Below are 19,111 nucleotides of genomic sequence, written 5' to 3' on the forward strand. Positions count from 1 at the left end.
AAAAATAATTTATCTAACTAAACTAAGTTATTCTTTTTTTCAAAGGCATTAATTACTTAATCCTAAACGAATTTATTTAATTTGTGTGAAGTTGAAATTATTATACTTGGACAAATAATATATTATATTATTTTTCACTTTTGTATTGTTTTAATTTATTTTATATTTTGCTTGGGATAAAACACTTTTACGGTGTTTAATTTATTTTAGATTTGATTTGGAATCATTTATTTAAATTTTTATTACTTGATTATGTAATTAGTTTTGTGAGAAATTGATTTTATTAGAAATTACAGTGATAAATTAATAAATTAAAATTAAGTTTCGGGTCATTTCGGGTCGACCCGCCGCCCCGTAAACCTGAAATTTTCGGGTTCGGGTCAGCATACCTGACCCGTCACGGGTTGGCGGGTCGGGGTTCGGGTCAACAGATTTTCTGGCGGGTCTGTTGACCCGAACCCGACCCGCCAACCTGATTTGGACCCGAATTGCCACCCCTAACTGCAAGCGTGAAGGATTGATTTCATGATAATTTAGAGTTGCGGGATGAGGGAAAAAAACAGGGTGCAAATCAATAACAAAAAAAAATATAAAGTAAATAAATAAAAGGATAAGAGGAAAATGCTTGAATTGACGCTTAAAATGAATTTCGGTCTAGAAAAGCCACACTGCTTCGCAGGACGGGGTAGTTTAAAAGAATAAAGCGAAAGGAACATGGCGGGTGCGATCATACCAGCACTAATGCACCGGATCCCATCAGAACTCCGAAGTTAAGCGTGCTTGGGCGAGAGTAGTACTAGGATGGGTGACCCCCTGGGAAGTCCTCGTGTTGCACCCCTCTCTTTTTTGTTTCGAAATCCAAATTTCCTATTCGTTCTTTATCCTGTAGTAATTTAGCTCCGTCGGAACGATTGCTTAATAGTTTGCTTCTTGTCGAAGCGTGAAGGAGGATCTGAAGGCGCGAGACAAATCAGGAACGGTACGGCTCGATCAAAGCCCGGATCGTCGCTCAAATTTGTCGGCGCAAATGTATCACCGCAACTAGGGGTGGCAATTTTCGACACGACCTGAAAACACGACACGAACCTAACACGAAATTAATGGGTTTGGGTTGAGGTTTCGGGAATTCGGGTCAGAATCGGGTTGGACCCGATGAACCCGAAAAGAAAACCGGTCGATTTCGGGTCAACCCGTGGTGACCTGATATGACCCGTTTACGAATTAAAAATAATTTAATAAACATAAAAATAATTTTATCTAACTAAACTAAGTTATTCTTTTTTTCAAAGGCATTAATTACTTAATCCTAAACGAATTTATTTAATTTGTGTGAAGTTGAAATTATTATACTTGGACAAATAATATATTATATTATTTTTCACTTTTGTATTGTTTTAATTTATTTTATATTTTGCTTGGGATAAAACACTTTTACGGTGTTTAATTTATTTTAGATTTGATTTGGAATCATTTATTTAAATTTTTATTACTTGATTATGTAATTAGTTTTGTGAGAAATTGATTTTATTAGAAATTACAGTGATAAATTAATAAATTAAAATTAAGTTTCGGGTCATTTCGGGTCGACCCGCCGCCCCGTAAACCTGAAATTTTCGGGTTCGGGTCAGCATACCTGACCCGTCACGGGTTGGCGGGTCGGGGTTCGGGTCAACAGATTTTCTGGCGGGTCTGTTGACCCGAACCCGACCCGCCAACCTGATTTGGACCCGAATTGCCACCCCTAACTGCAAGCGTGAAGGATTGATTTCATGATAATTTAGAGTTGCGGGATGAGGGAAAAAAACAGGGTGCAAATCAATAACAAAAAAAAATATAAAGTAAATAAATAAAAGGATAAGAGGAAAATGCTTGAATTGACGCTTAAAATGAATTTCGGTCTAGAAAAGCCACACTGCTTCGCAGGACGGGGTAGTTTAAAAGAATAACGCGAAAGGAACATGGCGGGTGCGATCATACCAGCACTAATGCACCGGATCCCATCAGAACTCCGAAGTTAAGCGTGCTTGGGCGAGAGTAGTACTAGGATGGGTGACCCCCTGGGAAGTCCTCGTGTTGCACCCCTCTCTTTTTTGTTTCGAAATCCAAATTTCCTATTCGTTCTTTATCCTGTAGTAATTTAGCTCCGTCGGAACGATTGCTTAATATTTTGCTTCTTGTCGAAGCGTGAAGGAGGATCTGAAGGCGCGAGACAAATCAGGAACGGTACGCCTCGATCAAAGCCCGGATCGTCGCTCAAATTTGTCGGCGCAAATGTATCACCGCAACTAGGGGTGGCAATTTTCGACACGACCTGAAAACACGACACGAACCTAACACGAAATTAATGGGTTTGGGTTGAGGTTTCGGGAATTCGGGTCAGAATCGGGTTGGACCCGATGAACCCGAAAAGAAAACCGGTCGATTTCGGGTCAACCCGTGGTGACCTGATATGACCCGTTTACGAATTAAAAATAATTTAATAAACATAAAAATAATTTTATCTAACTAAACTAAGTTATTCTTTTTTTCAAAGGCATTAATTACTTAATCCTAAACGAATTTATTTAATTTGTGTGAAGTTGAAATTATTATACTTGGACAAATAATATATTATATTATTTTTCACTTTTGTATTGTTTTAATTTATTTTATATTTTGCTTGGGATAAAACACTTTTACGGTGTTTAATTTATTTTAGATTTGATTTGGAATCATTTATTTAAATTTTTATTACTTGATTATGTAATTAGTTTTGTGAGAAATTGATTTTATTAGAAATTACAGTGATAAATTAATAAATTAAAATTAAGTTTCGGGTCATTTCGGGTCGACCCGCCGCCCCGTAAACCTGAAATTTTCGGGTTCGGGTCAGCATACCTGACCCGTCACGGGTTGGCGGGTCGGGGTTCGGGTCAACAGATTTTCTGGCGGGTCTGTTGACCCGAACCCGACCCGCCAACCTGATTTGGACCCGAATTGCCACCCCTAACTGCAAGCGTGAAGGATTGATTTCATGATAATTTAGAGTTGCGGGATGAGGGAAAAAAACAGGGTGCAAATCAATAACAAAAAAATATATAAAGTAAATAAATAAAAGGATAAGAGGAAAATGCTTGAATTGACGCTTAAAATGAATTTCGGTCTAGAAAAGCCACACTGCTTCGCAGGACGGGGTAGTTTAAAAGAATAACGCGAAAGGAACATGGCGGGTGCGATCATACCAGCACTAATGCACCGGATCCCATCAGAACTCCGAAGTTAAGCGTGCTTGGGCGAGAGTAGTACTAGGATGGGTGACCCCCTGGGAAGTCCTCGTGTTGCACCCCTCTCTTTTTTGTTTCGAAATCCAAATTTCCTATTCGTTCTTTATCCTGTAGTAATTTAGCTCCGTCGGAACGATTGCTTAATATTTTGCTTCTTGTCGAAGCGTGAAGGAGGATCTGAAGGCGCGAGACAAATCAGGAACGGTACGGCTCGATCAAAGCCCGGATCGTCGCTCAAATTTGTCGGCGCAAATGTATCACCGCAACTAGGGGTGGCAATTTTCGACACGACCTGAAAACACGACACGAAGCTAACACGAAATTAATGGGTTTGGGTTGAGGTTTCGGGAATTCGGGTCAGAATCGGGTTGGACCCGATGAACCCGAAAAGAAAACCGGTCGATTTCGGGTCAACCCGTGGTGACCTGATATGACCCGTTTACGAATTAAAAATAATTTAATAAACATAAAAATAATTTTATCTAACTAAACTAAGTTATTCTTTTTTTCAAAGGCATTAATTACTTAATCCTAAACGAATTTATTTAATTTGTGTGAAGTTGAAATTATTATACTTGGACAAATAATATATTATATTATTTTTCACTTTTGTATTGTTTTAATTTATTTTATATTTTGCTTGGGATAAAACACTTTTACGGTGTTTAATTTATTTTAGATTTGATTTGGAATCATTTATTTAAATTTTTATTACTTGATTATGTAATTAGTTTTGTGAGAAATTGATTTTATTAGAAATTACAGTGATAAATTAATAAATTAAAATTAAGTTTCGGGTCATTTCGGGTCGACCCGCCGCCCCGTAAACCTGAAATTTTCGGGTTCGGGTCAGCATACCTGACCCGTCACGGGTTGGCGGGTCGGGGTTCGGGTCAACAGATTTTCTGGCGGGTCTGTTGACCCGAACCCGACCCGCCAACCTGATTTGGACCCGAATTGCCACCCCTAACTGCAAGCGTGAAGGATTGATTTAATGATAATTTAGAGTTGCGGGATGAGGGAAAAAAACAGGGTGCAAATCAATAACAAAAAAAAATATAAAGTAAATAAATAAAAGGATAAGAGGAAAATGCTTGAATTGACGCTTAAAATGAATTTCGGTCTAGAAAAGCCACACTGCTTCGCAGGACGGGGTAGTTTAAAAGAATAAAGCGAAAGGAACATGGCGGGTGCGATCATACCAGCACTAATGCACCGGATCCCATCAGAACTCCGAAGTTAAGCGTGCTTGGGCGAGAGTAGTACTAGGATGGGTGACCCCCTGGGAAGTCCTCGTGTTGCACCCCTCTCTTTTTTGTTTCGAAATCCAAATTTCCTATTCGTTCTTTATCCTGTAGTAATTTAGCTCCGTCGGAACGATTGCTTAATATTTTGCTTCTTGTCGAAGCGTGAAGGAGGATCTGAAGGCGCGAGACAAATCAGGAACGGTACGGCTCGATCAAAGCCCGGATCGTCGCTCAAATTTGTCGGCGCAAATGTATCACCGCAACTAGGGGTGGCAATTTTCGACACGACCTGAAAACACGACACGAAGCTAACACGAAATTAATGGGTTTGGGTTGAGGTTTCGGGAATTCGGGTCAGAATCGGGTTGGACCCGATGAACCCGAAAAGAAAACCGGTCGATTTCGGGTCAACCCGTGGTGACCTGATATGACCCGTTTACGAATTAAAAATAATTTAATAAACATAAAAATAATTTTATCTAACTAAACTAAGTTATTCTTTTTTTCAAAGGCATTAATTACTTAATCCTAAACGAATTTATTTAATTTGTGTGAAGTTGAAATTATTATACTTGGACAAATAATATATTATATTATTTTTCACTTTTGTATTGTTTTAATTTATTTTATATTTTGCTTGGGATAAAACACTTTTACGGTGTTTAATTTATTTTAGATTTGATTTGGAATCATTTATTTAAATTTTTATTACTTGATTATGTAATTAGTTTTGTGAGAAATTGATTTTATTAGAAATTACAGTGATAAATTAATAAATTAAAATTAAGTTTCGGGTCATTTCGGGTCGACCCGCCGCCCCGTAAACCTGAAATTTTCGGGTTCGGGTCAGCATACCTGACCCGTCACGGGTTGGCGGGTCGGGGTTCGGGTCAACAGATTTTCTGGCGGGTCTGTTGACCCGAACCCGACCCGCCAACCTGATTTGGACCCGAATTGCCACCCCTAACTGCAAGCGTGAAGGATTGATTTCATGATAATTTAGAGTTGCGGGATGAGGGAAAAAAACAGGGTGCAAATCAATAACAAAAAAAAATATAAAGTAAATAAATAAAAGGATAAGAGGAAAATGCTTGAATTGACGTTTAAAATGAATTTCGGTCTAGAAAAGCCACACTGCTTCGCAGGACGGGGTAGTTTAAAAGAATAACGCGAAAGGAACATGGCGGGTGCGATCATACCAGCACTAATGCACCGGATCCCATCAGAACTCCGAAGTTAAGCGTGCTTGGGCGAGAGTAGTACTAGGATGGGTGACCCCCTGGGAAGTCCTCGTGTTGCACCCCTCTCTTTTTTGTTTCGAAATCCAAATTTCCTATTCGTTCTTTATCCTGTAGTAATTTAGCTCCGTCGGAACGATTGCTTAATATTTTGCTTCTTGTCGAAGCGTGAAGGAGGATCTGAAGGCGCGAGACAAATCAGGAACGGTACGGCTCGATCAAAGCCCGGATCGTCGCTCAAATTTGTCGGCGCAAATGTATCACCGCAACTAGGGGTGGCAATTTTCGACACGACCTGAAAACACGACACGAACCTAACACGAAATTAATGGGTTTGGGTTGAGGTTTCGGGAATTCGGGTTGGACCCAATGAACCCGAAAAGAAAACCGGTCGATTTCGGGTCAACCCGTGGTGACCTGATATGACCCGTTTACGAATTAAAAATAATTTAATAAACATAAAAATAATTTTATCTAACTAAACTAAGTTATTCTTTTTTTCAAAGGCATTAATTACTTAATCCTAAACGAATTTATTTAATTTGTGTGAAGTTGAAATTATTATACTTGGACAAATAATATATTATATTATTTTTCACTTTTGTATTGTTTTAATTTATTTTATATTTTGCTTGGGATAAAACACTTTTACGGTGTTTAATTTATTTTAGATTTGATTTGGAATCATTTATTTAAATTTTTATTACTTGATTATGTAATTAGTTTTGTGAGAAATTGATTTTATTAGAAATTACAGTGATAAATTAATAAATTAAAATTAAGTTTCGGGTCATTTCGGGTCGACCCGCCGCCCCGTAAACCTGAAATTTTCGGGTTCGGGTCAGCATACCTGACCCGTCACGGGTTGGCGGGTCGGGGTTCGGGTCAACAGATTTTCTGGCGGGTCTGTTGACCCGAACCCGACCCGCCAACCTGATTTGGACCCGAATTGCCACCCCTAACTGCAAGCGTGAAGGATTGATTTCATGATAATTTAGAGTTGCGGGATGAGGGAAAAAAACAGGGTGCAAATCAATAACAAAAAAAAATATAAAGTAAATAAATAAAAGGATAAGAGGAAAATGCTTGAATTGACGCTTAAAATGAATTTCGGTCTAGAAAAGCCACACTGCTTCGCAGGACGGGGTAGTTTAAAAGAATAACGCGAAAGGAACATGGCGGGTGCGATCATACCAGCACTAATGCACCGGATCCCATCAGAACTCCGAAGTTAAGCGTGCTTGGGCGAGAGTAGTACTAGGATGGGTGACCCCCTGGGAAGTCCTCGTGTTGCACCCCTCTCTTTTTTGTTTCGAAATCCAAATTTCCTATTCGTTCTTTATCCTGTAGTAATTTAGCTCCGTCGGAACGATTGCTTAATATTTTGCTTCTTGTCGAAGCGTGAAGGAGGATCTGAAGGCGCGAGACAAATCAGGAACGGTACGCCTCGATCAAAGCCCGGATCGTCGCTCAAATTTGTCGGCGCAAATGTATCACCGCAACTAGGGGTGGCAATTTTCGACACGACCTGAAAACACGACACGAACCTAACACGAAATTAATGGGTTTGGGTTGAGGTTTCGGGAATTCGGGTCAGAATCGGGTTGGACCCGATGAACCCGAAAAGAAAACCGGTCGATTTCGGGTCAACCCGTGGTGACCTGATATGACCCGTTTACGAATTAAAAATAATTTAATAAACATAAAAATAATTTTATCTAACTAAACTAAGTTATTCTTTTTTTCAAAGGCATTAATTACTTAATCCTAAACGAATTTATTTAATTTGTGTGAAGTTGAAATTATTATACTTGGACAAATAATATATTATATTATTTTTCACTTTTGTATTGTTTTAATTTATTTTATATTTTGCTTGGGATAAAACACTTTTACGGTGTTTAATTTATTTTAGATTTGATTTGGAATCATTTATTTAAATTTTTATTACTTGATTATGTAATTAGTTTTGTGAGAAATTGATTTTATTAGAAATTACAGTGATAAATTAATAAATTAAAATTAAGTTTCGGGTCATTTCGGGTCGACCCGCCGCCCCGTAAACCTGAAATTTTCGGGTTCGGGTCAGCATACCTGACCCGTCACGGGTTGGCGGGTCGGGGTTCGGGTCAACAGATTTTCTGGCGGGTCTGTTGACCCGAACCCGACCCGCCAACCTGATTTGGACCCGAATTGCCACCCCTAACTGCAAGCGTGAAGGATTGATTTCATGATAATTTAGAGTTGCGGGATGAGGGAAAAAAACAGGGTGCAAATCAATAACAAAAAAATATATAAAGTAAATAAATAAAAGGATAAGAGGAAAATGCTTGAATTGACGCTTAAAATGAATTTCGGTCTAGAAAAGCCACACTGCTTCGCAGGACGGGGTAGTTTAAAAGAATAAAGCGAAAGGAACATGGCGGGTGCGATCATACCAGCACTAATGCACCGGATCCCATCAGAACTCCGAAGTTAAGCGTGCTTGGGCGAGAGTAGTACTAGGATGGGTGACCCCCTGGGAAGTCCTCGTGTTGCACCCCTCTCTTTTTTGTTTCGAAATCCAAATTTCCTATTCGTTCTTTATCCTGTAGTAATTTAGCTCCGTCGGAACGATTGCTTAATATTTTGCTTCTTGTCGAAGCGTGAAGGAGGATCTGAAGGCGCGAGACAAATCAGGAACGGTACGGCTCGATCAAAGCCCGGATCGTCGCTCAAATTTGTCGGCGCAAATGTATCACCGCAACTAGGGGTGGCAATTTTCGACACGACCTGAAAACACGACACGAAGCTAACACGAAATTAATGGGTTTGGGTTGAGGTTTCGGGAATTCGGGTCAGAATCGGGTTGGACCCGATGAACCCGAAAAGAAAACCGGTCGATTTCGGGTCAACCCGTGGTGACCTGATATGACCCGTTTACGAATTAAAAATAATTTAATAAACATAAAAATAATTTTATCTAACTAAACTAAGTTATTCTTTTTTTCAAAGGCATTAATTACTTAATCCTAAACGAATTTATTTAATTTGTGTGAAGTTGAAATTATTATACTTGGACAAATAATATATTATATTATTTTTCACTTTTGTATTGTTTTAATTTATTTTATATTTTGCTTGGGATAAAACACTTTTACGGTGTTTAATTTATTTTAGATTTGATTTGGAATCATTTATTTAAATTTTTATTACTTGATTATGTAATTAGTTTTGTGAGAAATTGATTTTATTAGAAATTACAGTGATAAATTAATAAATTAAAATTAAGTTTCGGGTCATTTCGGGTCGACCCGCCGCCCCGTAAACCTGAAATTTTCGGGTTCGGGTCAGCATACCTGACCCGTCACGGGTTGGCGGGTCGGGGTTCGGGTCAACAGATTTTCTGGCGGGTCTGTTGACCCGAACCCGACCCGCCAACCTGATTTGGACCCGAATTGCCACCCCTAACTGCAAGCGTGAAGGATTGATTTCATGATAATTTAGAGTTGCGGGATGAGGGAAAAAAACAGGGTGCAAATCAATAACAAAAAAAAATATAAAGTAAATAAATAAAAGGATAAGAGGAAAATGCTTGAATTGACGTTTAAAATGAATTTCGGTCTAGAAAAGCCACACTGCTTCGCAGGACGGGGTAGTTTAAAAGAATAACGCGAAAGGAACATGGCGGGTGCGATCATACCAGCACTAATGCACCGGATCCCATCAGAACTCCGAAGTTAAGCGTGCTTGGGCGAGAGTAGTACTAGGATGGGTGACCCCCTGGGAAGTCCTCGTGTTGCACCCCTCTCTTTTTTGTTTCGAAATCCAAATTTCCTATTCGTTCTTTATCCTGTAGTAATTTAGCTCCGTCGGAACGATTGCTTAATATTTTGCTTCTTGTCGAAGCGTGAAGGAGGATCTGAAGGCGCGAGACAAATCAGGAACGGTACGGCTCGATCAAAGCCCGGATCGTCGCTCAAATTTGTCGGCGCAAATGTATCACCGCAACTAGGGGTGGCAATTTTCGACACGACCTGAAAACACGACACGAACCTAACACGAAATTAATGGGTTTGGGTTGAGGTTTCGGGAATTCGGGTTGGACCCAATGAACCCGAAAAGAAAACCGGTCGATTTCGGGTCAACCCGTGGTGACCTGATATGACCCGTTTACGAATTAAAAATAATTTAATAAACATAAAAATAATTTTATCTAACTAAACTAAGTTATTCTTTTTTTCAAAGGCATTAATTACTTAATCCTAAACGAATTTATTTAATTTGTGTGAAGTTGAAATTATTATACTTGGACAAATAATATATTATATTATTTTTCACTTTTGTATTGTTTTAATTTATTTTATATTTTGCTTGGGATAAAACACTTTTACGGTGTTTAATTTATTTTAGATTTGATTTGGAATCATTTATTTAAATTTTTATTACTTGATTATGTAATTAGTTTTGTGAGAAATTGATTTTATTAGAAATTACAGTGATAAATTAATAAATTAAAATTAAGTTTCGGGTCATTTCGGGTCGACCCGCCGCCCCGTAAACCTGAAATTTTCGGGTTCGGGTCAGCATACCTGACCCGTCACGGGTTGGCGGGTCGGGGTTCGGGTCAACAGATTTTCTGGCGGGTCTGTTGACCCGAACCCGACCCGCCAACCTGATTTGGACCCGAATTGCCACCCCTAACTGCAAGCGTGAAGGATTGATTTCATGATAATTTAGAGTTGCGGGATGAGGGAAAAAAACAGGGTGCAAATCAATAACAAAAAAAAATATAAAGTAAATAAATAAAAGGATAAGAGGAAAATGCTTGAATTGACGCTTAAAATGAATTTCGGTCTAGAAAAGCCACACTGCTTCGCAGGACGGGGTAGTTTAAAAGAATAAAGCGAAAGGAACATGGCGGGTGCGATCATACCAGCACTAATGCACCGGATCCCATCAGAACTCCGAAGTTAAGCGTGCTTGGGCGAGAGTAGTACTAGGATGGGTGACCCCCTGGGAAGTCCTCGTGTTGCACCCCTCTCTTTTTTGTTTCGAAATCCAAATTTCCTATTCGTTCTTTATCCTGTAGTAATTTAGCTCCGTCGGAACGATTGCTTAATATTTTGCTTCTTGTCGAAGCGTGAAGGAGGATCTGAAGGCGCGAGACAAATCAGGAACGGTACGGCTCGATCAAAGCCCGGATCGTCGCTCAAATTTGTCGGCGCAAATGTATCACCGCAACTAGGGGTGGCAATTTTCGACACGACCTGAAAACACGACACGAACCTAACACGAAATTAATGGGTTTGGGTTGAGGTTTCGGGAATTCGGGTCAGAATCGGGTTGGACCCGATGAACCCGAAAAGAAAACCGGTCGATTTCGGGTCAACCCGTGGTGACCTGATATGACCCGTTTACGAATTAAAAATAATTTAATAAACATAAAAATAATTTTATCTAACTAAACTAAGTTATTCTTTTTTTCAAAGGCATTAATTACTTAATCCTAAACGAATTTATTTAATTTGTGTGAAGTTGAAATTATTATACTTGGACAAATAATATATTATATTATTTTTCACTTTTGTATTGTTTTAATTTATTTTATATTTTGCTTGGGATAAAACACTTTTACGGTGTTTAATTTATTTTAGATTTGATTTGGAATCATTTATTTAAATTTTTATTACTTGATTATGTAATTAGTTTTGTGAGAAATTGATTTTATTAGAAATTACAGTGATAAATTAATAAATTAAAATTAAGTTTCGGGTCATTTCGGGTCGACCCGCCGCCCCGTAAACCTGAAATTTTCGGGTTCGGGTCAGCATACCTGACCCGTCACGGGTTGGCGGGTCGGGGTTCGGGTCAACAGATTTTCTGGCGGGTCTGTTGACCCGAACCCGACCCGCCAACCTGATTTGGACCCGAATTGCCACCCCTAACTGCAAGCGTGAAGGATTGATTTCATGATAATTTAGAGTTGCGGGATGAGGGAAAAAAACAGGGTGCAAATCCATAACAAAAAAAAATATAAAGTAAATAAATAAAAGGATAAGAGGAAAATGCTTGAATTGACGCTTAAAATGAATTTCGGTCTAGAAAAGCCACACTGCTTCGCAGGACGGGGTAGTTTAAAAGAATAACGCGAAAGGAACATGGCGGGTGCGATCATACCAGCACTAATGCACCGGATCCCATCAGAACTCCGAAGTTAAGCGTGCTTGGGCGAGAGTAGTACTAGGATGGGTGACCCCCTGGGAAGTCCTCGTGTTGCACCCCTCTCTTTTTTGTTTCGAAATCCAAATTTCCTATTCGTTCTTTATCCTGTAGTAATTTAGCTCCGTCGGAACGATTGCTTAATATTTTGCTTCTTGTCGAAGCGTGAAGGAGGATCTGAAGGCGCGAGACAAATCAGGAACGGTACGGCTCGATCAAAGCCCGGATCGTCGCTCAAATTTGTCGGCGCAAATGTATCACCGCAACTAGGGGTGGCAATTTTCGACACGACCTGAAAACACGACACGAACCTAACACGAAATTAATGGGTTTGGGTTGAGGTTTCGGGAATTCGGGTTGGACCCAATGAACCCGAAAAGAAAACCGGTCGATTTCGGGTCAACCCGTGGTGACCTGATATGACCCGTTTACGAATTAAAAATAATTTAATAAACATAAAAATAATTTTATCTAACTAAACTAAGTTATTCTTTTTTTCAAAGGCATTAATTACTTAATCCTAAACGAATTTATTTAATTTGTGTGAAGTTGAAATTATTATACTTGGACAAATAATATATTATATTATTTTTCACTTTTGTATTGTTTTAATTTATTTTATATTTTGCTTGGGATAAAACACTTTTACGGTGTTTAATTTATTTTAGATTTGATTTGGAATCATTTATTTAAATTTTTATTACTTGATTATGTAATTAGTTTTGTGAGAAATTGATTTTATTAGAAATTACAGTGATAAATTAATAAATTAAAATTAAGTTTCGGGTCATTTCGGGTCGACCCGCCGCCCCGTAAACCTGAAATTTTCGGGTTCGGGTCAGCATACCTGACCCGTCACGGGTTGGCGGGTCGGGGTTCGGGTCAACAGATTTTCTGGCGGGTCTGTTGACCCGAACCCGACCCGCCAACCTGATTTGGACCCGAATTGCCACCCCTAACTGCAAGCGTGAAGGATTGATTTCATGATAATTTAGAGTTGCGGGATGAGGGAAAAAAACAGGGTGCAAATCAATAACAAAAAAAAATATAAAGTAAATAAATAAAAGGATAAGAGGAAAATGCTTGAATTGACGCTTAAAATGAATTTCGGTCTAGAAAAGCCACACTGCTTCGCAGGACGGGGTAGTTTAAAAGAATAAAGCGAAAGGAACATGGCGGGTGCGATCATACCAGCACTAATGCACCGGATCCCATCAGAACTCCGAAGTTAAGCGTGCTTGGGCGAGAGTAGTACTAGGATGGGTGACCCCCTGGGAAGTCCTCGTGTTGCACCCCTCTCTTTTTTGTTTCGAAATCCAAATTTCCTATTCGTTCTTTATCCTGTAGTAATTTAGCTCCGTCGGAACGATTGCTTAATATTTTGCTTCTTGTCGAAGCGTGAAGGAGGATCTGAAGGCGCGAGACAAATCAGGAACGGTACGGCTCGATCAAAGCCCGGATCGTCGCTCAAATTTGTCGGCGCAAATGTATCACCGCAACTAGGGGTGGCAATTTTCGACACGACCTGAAAACACGACACGAAGCTAACACGAAATTAATGGGTTTGGGTTGAGGTTTCGGGAATTCGGGTCAGAATCGGGTTGGACCCGATGAACCCGAAAAGAAAACCGGTCGATTTCGGGTCAACCCGTGGTGACCTGATATGACCCGTTTACGAATTAAAAATAATTTAATAAACATAAAAATAATTTTATCTAACTAAACTAAGTTATTCTTTTTTTCAAAGGCATTAATTACTTAATCCTAAACGAATTTATTTAATTTGTGTGAAGTTGAAATTATTATACTTGGACAAATAATATATTATATTATTTTTCACTTTTGTATTGTTTTAATTTATTTTATATTTTGCTTGGGATAAAACACTTTTACGGTGTTTAATTTATTTTAGATTTGATTTGGAATCATTTATTTAAATTTTTATTACTTGATTATGTAATTAGTTTTGTGAGAAATTGATTTTATTAGAAATTACAGTGATAAATTAATAAATTAAAATTAAGTTTCGGGTCATTTCGGGTCGACCCGCCGCCCCGTAAACCTGAAATTTTCGGGTTCGGGTCAGCATACCTGACCCGTCACGGGTTGGCGGGTCGGGGTTCGGGTCAACAGATTTTCTGGCGGGTCTGTTGACCCGAACCCGACCCGCCAACCTGATTTGGACCCGAATTGCCACCCCTAACTGCAAGCGTGAAGGATTGATTTCATGATAATTTAGAGTTGCGGGATGAGGGAAAAAAACAGGGTGCAAATCAATAACAAAAAAAAATATAAAGTAAATAAATAAAAGGATAAGAGGAAAATGCTTGAATTGACGTTTAAAATGAATTTCGGTCTAGAAAAGCCACACTGCTTCGCAGGACGGGGTAGTTTAAAAGAATAACGCGAAAGGAACATGGCGGGTGCGATCATACCAGCACTAATGCACCGGATCCCATCAGAACTCCGAAGTTAAGCGTGCTTGGGCGAGAGTAGTACTAGGATGGGTGACCCCCTGGGAAGTCCTCGTGTTGCACCCCTCTCTTTTTTGTTTCGAAATCCAAATTTCCTATTCGTTCTTTATCCTGTAGTAATTTAGCTCCGTCGGAACGATTGCTTAATATTTTGCTTCTTGTCGAAGCGTGAAGGAGGATCTGAAGGCGCGAGACAAATCAGGAACGGTACGGCTCGATCAAAGCCCGGATCGTCGCTCAAATTTGTCGGCGCAAATGTATCACCGCAACTAGGGGTGGCAATTTTCGACACGACCTGAAAACACGACACGAACCTAACACGAAATTAATGGGTTTGGGTTGAGGTTTCGGGAATTCGGGTTGGACCCAATGAACCCGAAAAGAAAACCGGTCGATTTCGGGTCAACCCGTGGTGACCTGATATGACCCGTTTACGAATTAAAAATAATTTAATAAACATAAAAATAATTTTATCTAACTAAACTAAGTTATTCTTTTTTTCAAAGGCATTAATTACTTAATCCTAAACGAATTTATTTAATTTGTGTGAAGTTGAAATTATTATACTTGGACAAATAATATATTATATTATTTTTCACTTTTGTATTGTTTTAATTTATTTTATATTTTGCTTGGGATAAAACACTTTTACGGTGTTTAATTTATTTTAGATTTGATTTGGAATCATTTATTTAAATTTTTATTACTTGATTATGTAATTAGTTTTGTGAGAAATTGATTTTATTAGAAATTACAGTGATAAATTAATAAATTAAAATTAAGTTTCGGGTCATTTCGGGTCGACCCGCCGCCCCGTAAACCTGAAATTTTCGGGTTCGGGTCAGCATACCTGACCCGTCACGGGTTGGCGGGTCGGGGTTCGGGTCAACAGATTTTCTGGCGGGTCTGTTGACCCGAACCCGACCCGCCAACCTGATTTGGACCCGAATTGCCACCCCTAACTGCAAGCGTGAAGGATTGATTTCATGATAATTTAGAGTTGCGGGATGAGGGAAAAAAACAGGGTGCAAATCAATAACAAAAAAAAATATAAAGTAAATAAATAAAAGGATAAGAGGAAAATGCTTGAATTGACGCTTAAAATGAATTTCGGTCTAGAAAAGCCACACTGCTTCGCAGGACGGGGTAGTTTAAAAGAATAACGCGAAAGGAACATGGCGGGTGCGATCATACCAGCACTAATGCACCGGATCCCATCAGAACTCCGAAGTTAAGCGTGCTTGGGCGAGAGTAGTACTAGGATGGGTGACCCCCTGGGAAGTCCTCGTGTTGCACCCCTCTCTTTTTTGTTTCGAAATCCAAATTTCCTATTCGTTCTTTATCCTGTAGTAATTTAGCTCCGTCGGAACGATTGCTTAATATTTTGCTTCTTGTCGAAGCGTGAAGGAGGATCTGAAGGCGCGAGACAAATCAGGAACGGTACGGCTCGATCAAAGCCCGGATCGTCGCTCAAATTTGTCGGCGCAAATGTATCACCGCAACTAGGGGTGGCAATTTTCGACACGACCTGAAAACACGACACGAACCTAACACGAAATTAATGGGTTTGGGTTGAGGTTTCGGGAATTCGGGTTGGACCCAATGAACCCGAAAAGAAAACCGGTCGATTTCGGGTCAACCCGTGGTGACCTGATATGACCCGTTTACGAATTAAAAATAATTTAATAAACATAAAAATAATTTTATCTAACTAAACTAAGTTATTCTTTTTTTCAAAGGCATTAATTACTTAATCCTAAACGAATTTATTTAATTTGTGTGAAGTTGAAATTATTATACTTGGACAAATAATATATTATATTATTTTTCACTTTTGTATTGTTTTAATTTATTTTATATTTTGCTTGGGATAAAACACTTTTACGGTGTTTAATTTATTTTAGATTTGATTTGGAATCATTTATTTAAATTTTTATTACTTGATTATGTAATTAGTTTTGTGAGAAATTGATTTTATTAGAAATTACAGTGATAAATTAATAAATTAAAATTAAGTTTCGGGTCATTTCGGGTCGACCCGCCGCCCCGTAAACCTGAAATTTTCGGGTTCGGGTCAGCATACCTGACCCGTCACGGGTTGGCGGGTCGGGGTTCGGGTCAACAGATTTTCTGGCGGGTCTGTTGACCCGAACCCGACCCGCCAACCTGATTTGGACCCGAATTGCCACCCCTAACTGCAAGCGTGAAGGATTGATTTCATGATAATTTAGAGTTGCGGGATGAGGGAAAAAAACAGGGTGCAAATCAATAACAAAAAAAAATATAAAGTAAATAAATAAAAGGATAAGAGGAAAATGCTTGAATTGACGCTTAAAATGAATTTCGGTCTAGAAAAGCCACACTGCTTCGCAGGACGGGGTAGTTTAAAAGAATAAAGCGAAAGGAACATGGCGGGTGCGATCATACCAGCACTAATGCACCGGATCCCATCAGAACTCCGAAGTTAAGCGTGCTTGGGCGAGAGTAGTACTAGGATGGGTGACCCCCTGGGAAGTCCTCGTGTTGCACCCCTCTCTTTTTTGTTTCGAAATCCAAATTTCCTATTTGTTCTTTATCCTGTAGTAATTTAGCTCCGTCGGAACGATTGCTTAATATTTTGCTTCTTGTCGAAGCGTGAAGGAGGATCTGAAGGCGCGAGACAAATCAGGAACGGTACGGCTCGATCAAAGCCCGGATCGTCGCTCAAATTTGTCGGCGCAAATGTATCACCGCAACTAGGGGTGGCAATTTTCGACACGACCTGAAAACACGACACGAAGCTAACACGAAATTAATGGGTTTGGGTTGAGGTTTCGGGAATTCGGGTCAGAATCGGGTTGGACCCGATGAACCCGAAAAGAAAACCGGTCGATTTCGGGTCAACCCGTGGTGACCTGATATGACCCGTTTACGAATTAAAAATAATTTAATAAACATAAAAATAATTTTATCTAACTAAACTAAGTTATTCTTTTTTTCAAAGGCATTAATTACTTAATCCTAAACGAATTTATTTAATTTGTGTGAAGTTGAAATTATTATACTTGGACAAATAATATATTATATTATTTTTCACTTTTGTATTGTTTTAATTTATTTTATATTTTGCTTGGGATAAAACACTTTTACGGTGTTTAATTTATTTTAGATTTGATTTGGAATCATTTATTTAAATTTTTATTACTTGATTATGTAATTAGTTTTGTGAGAAATTGATTTTATTAGAAATTACAGTGATAAATTAATAAATTAAAATTAAGTTTCGGGTCATTTCGGGTCGACCCGCCGCCCCGTAAACCTGAAATTTTCGGGTTCGGGTCAGCATACCTGACCCGTCACGGGTTGGCGGGTCGGGGTTCGGGTCAACAGATTTTCTGGCGGGTCTGTTGACCCGAACCCGACCCGCCAACCTGATTTGGACCCGAATTGCCACCCCTAACTGCAAGCGTGAAGGATTGATTTCATGATAATTTAGAGTTGCGGGATGAGGGAAAAAAACAGGGTGCAAATCAATAACAAAAAAAAATATAAAGTAAATAAATAAAAGGATAAGAGGAAAATGCTTGAATTGACGCTTAAAATGAATTTCGGTCTAGAAAAGCCACACTGCTTCGCAGGACGGGGTAGTTTAAAAGAATAAAGCGAAAGGAACATGGCGGGTGCGATCATACCAGCACTAATGCACCGGATCCCATCAGAACTCCGAAGTTAAGCGTGCTTGGGCGAGAGTAGTACTAGGATGGGTGACCCCCTGGGAAGTCCTCGTGTTGCACCCCTCTCTTTTTTGTTTCGAAATCCAAATTTCCTATTCGTTCTTTATCCTGTAGTAATTTAGCTCCGTCGGAACGATTGCTTAATATTTTGCTTCTTGTCGAAGCGTGAAGGAGGATCTGAAGGCGCGAGACAAATCAGGAACGGTACGGCTCGATCAAAGCCCGGATCGTCGCTCAAATTTGTCGGCGCAAATGTATCACCGCAACTAGGGGTGGCAATTTTCGACACGACCTGAAAACACGACACGAAGCTAACACGAAATTAATGGGTTTGGGTTGAGGTTTCGGGAATTCGGGTCAGAATCGGGTTGGACCCGATGAACCCGAAAAGAAAACCGGTCGATTTCGGGTCAACCCGTGGTGACCTGATATGACCCGTTTACGAATTAAAAATAATTTAATAAACATAAAAATAATTTTATCTAACTAAACTAAGTTATTCTTTTTTTCAAAGGCATTAATTACTTAATCCTAAACGAATTTATTTAATTTGTGTGAAGTTGAAATTATTATACTTGGACAAATAATATATTATATTATTTTTCACTTTTGTATTGTTTTAATTTATTTTATATTTTGCTTGGGATAAAACACTTTTACGGTGTTTAATTTATTTTAGATTTGATTTGGAATCATTTATTTAAATTTTTATTACTTGATTATGTAATTAGTTTTGTGAGAAATTGATTTTATTAGAAATTACAGTGATAAATTAATAAATTAAAATTAAGTTTCGGGTCATTTCGGGTCGACCCGCCGCCCCGTAAACCTGAAATTTTCGGGTTCGGGTCAGCATACCTGACCCGTCACGGGTTGGCGGGTCGGGGTTCGGGTCAACAGATTTTCTGGCGGGTCTGTTGACCCGAACCCGACCCGCCAACCTGATTTGGACCCGAATTGCCACCCCTAACTGCA

The 19,111-nt window shown here is 39.2% G+C and overlaps 15 non-coding genes across 15 annotated transcripts; all 15 read left to right on the forward strand.

Moving 5' to 3' along the window:
- Positions 1 to 719: 719 nt before the first annotated feature.
- Positions 720 to 838, forward strand: LOC140028876 (5S ribosomal RNA). The gene has a single exon (XR_011832781.1). It is a non-coding gene; the product is annotated as a 5S ribosomal RNA (ribosomal RNA).
- A 1,125-nt stretch (positions 839 to 1,963) lies between these two features.
- LOC140028877 (5S ribosomal RNA) lies at positions 1,964 to 2,082 on the forward strand. Its single transcript, XR_011832782.1, has one exon. It is a non-coding gene; the product is annotated as a 5S ribosomal RNA (ribosomal RNA).
- A 1,125-nt stretch (positions 2,083 to 3,207) lies between these two features.
- On the forward strand, positions 3,208 to 3,326 carry LOC140028878 (5S ribosomal RNA). The gene has a single exon (XR_011832783.1). It is a non-coding gene; the product is annotated as a 5S ribosomal RNA (ribosomal RNA).
- Positions 3,327 to 4,451: 1,125 nt separating this feature from the next.
- Positions 4,452 to 4,570, forward strand: LOC140028879 (5S ribosomal RNA). The gene has a single exon (XR_011832784.1). It is a non-coding gene; the product is annotated as a 5S ribosomal RNA (ribosomal RNA).
- Positions 4,571 to 5,695: 1,125 nt separating this feature from the next.
- On the forward strand, positions 5,696 to 5,814 carry LOC140028880 (5S ribosomal RNA). Its single transcript, XR_011832785.1, has one exon. It is a non-coding gene; the product is annotated as a 5S ribosomal RNA (ribosomal RNA).
- Positions 5,815 to 6,928: 1,114 nt separating this feature from the next.
- On the forward strand, positions 6,929 to 7,047 carry LOC140028881 (5S ribosomal RNA). Its single transcript, XR_011832786.1, has one exon. It is a non-coding gene; the product is annotated as a 5S ribosomal RNA (ribosomal RNA).
- A 1,125-nt stretch (positions 7,048 to 8,172) lies between these two features.
- Positions 8,173 to 8,291, forward strand: LOC140028882 (5S ribosomal RNA). The gene has a single exon (XR_011832787.1). It is a non-coding gene; the product is annotated as a 5S ribosomal RNA (ribosomal RNA).
- A 1,125-nt stretch (positions 8,292 to 9,416) lies between these two features.
- On the forward strand, positions 9,417 to 9,535 carry LOC140028883 (5S ribosomal RNA). Its single transcript, XR_011832788.1, has one exon. It is a non-coding gene; the product is annotated as a 5S ribosomal RNA (ribosomal RNA).
- A 1,114-nt stretch (positions 9,536 to 10,649) lies between these two features.
- On the forward strand, positions 10,650 to 10,768 carry LOC140028885 (5S ribosomal RNA). The gene has a single exon (XR_011832790.1). It is a non-coding gene; the product is annotated as a 5S ribosomal RNA (ribosomal RNA).
- Positions 10,769 to 11,893: 1,125 nt separating this feature from the next.
- On the forward strand, positions 11,894 to 12,012 carry LOC140028886 (5S ribosomal RNA). The gene has a single exon (XR_011832791.1). It is a non-coding gene; the product is annotated as a 5S ribosomal RNA (ribosomal RNA).
- A 1,114-nt stretch (positions 12,013 to 13,126) lies between these two features.
- LOC140028887 (5S ribosomal RNA) lies at positions 13,127 to 13,245 on the forward strand. The gene has a single exon (XR_011832792.1). It is a non-coding gene; the product is annotated as a 5S ribosomal RNA (ribosomal RNA).
- A 1,125-nt stretch (positions 13,246 to 14,370) lies between these two features.
- On the forward strand, positions 14,371 to 14,489 carry LOC140028888 (5S ribosomal RNA). The gene has a single exon (XR_011832793.1). It is a non-coding gene; the product is annotated as a 5S ribosomal RNA (ribosomal RNA).
- Positions 14,490 to 15,603: 1,114 nt separating this feature from the next.
- LOC140028889 (5S ribosomal RNA) lies at positions 15,604 to 15,722 on the forward strand. The gene has a single exon (XR_011832794.1). It is a non-coding gene; the product is annotated as a 5S ribosomal RNA (ribosomal RNA).
- Positions 15,723 to 16,836: 1,114 nt separating this feature from the next.
- Positions 16,837 to 16,955, forward strand: LOC140028890 (5S ribosomal RNA). The gene has a single exon (XR_011832795.1). It is a non-coding gene; the product is annotated as a 5S ribosomal RNA (ribosomal RNA).
- Positions 16,956 to 18,080: 1,125 nt separating this feature from the next.
- Positions 18,081 to 18,199, forward strand: LOC140028891 (5S ribosomal RNA). The gene has a single exon (XR_011832796.1). It is a non-coding gene; the product is annotated as a 5S ribosomal RNA (ribosomal RNA).
- The last annotated feature ends 912 nt before the right edge of the window (positions 18,200 to 19,111 follow it).

This window comes from Coffea arabica, chromosome 11e (genome assembly GCF_036785885.1).
Source record: "Coffea arabica cultivar ET-39 chromosome 11e, Coffea Arabica ET-39 HiFi, whole genome shotgun sequence".
In the NCBI taxonomy this organism is placed as follows: domain Eukaryota; kingdom Viridiplantae; phylum Streptophyta; class Magnoliopsida; order Gentianales; family Rubiaceae; genus Coffea; species Coffea arabica.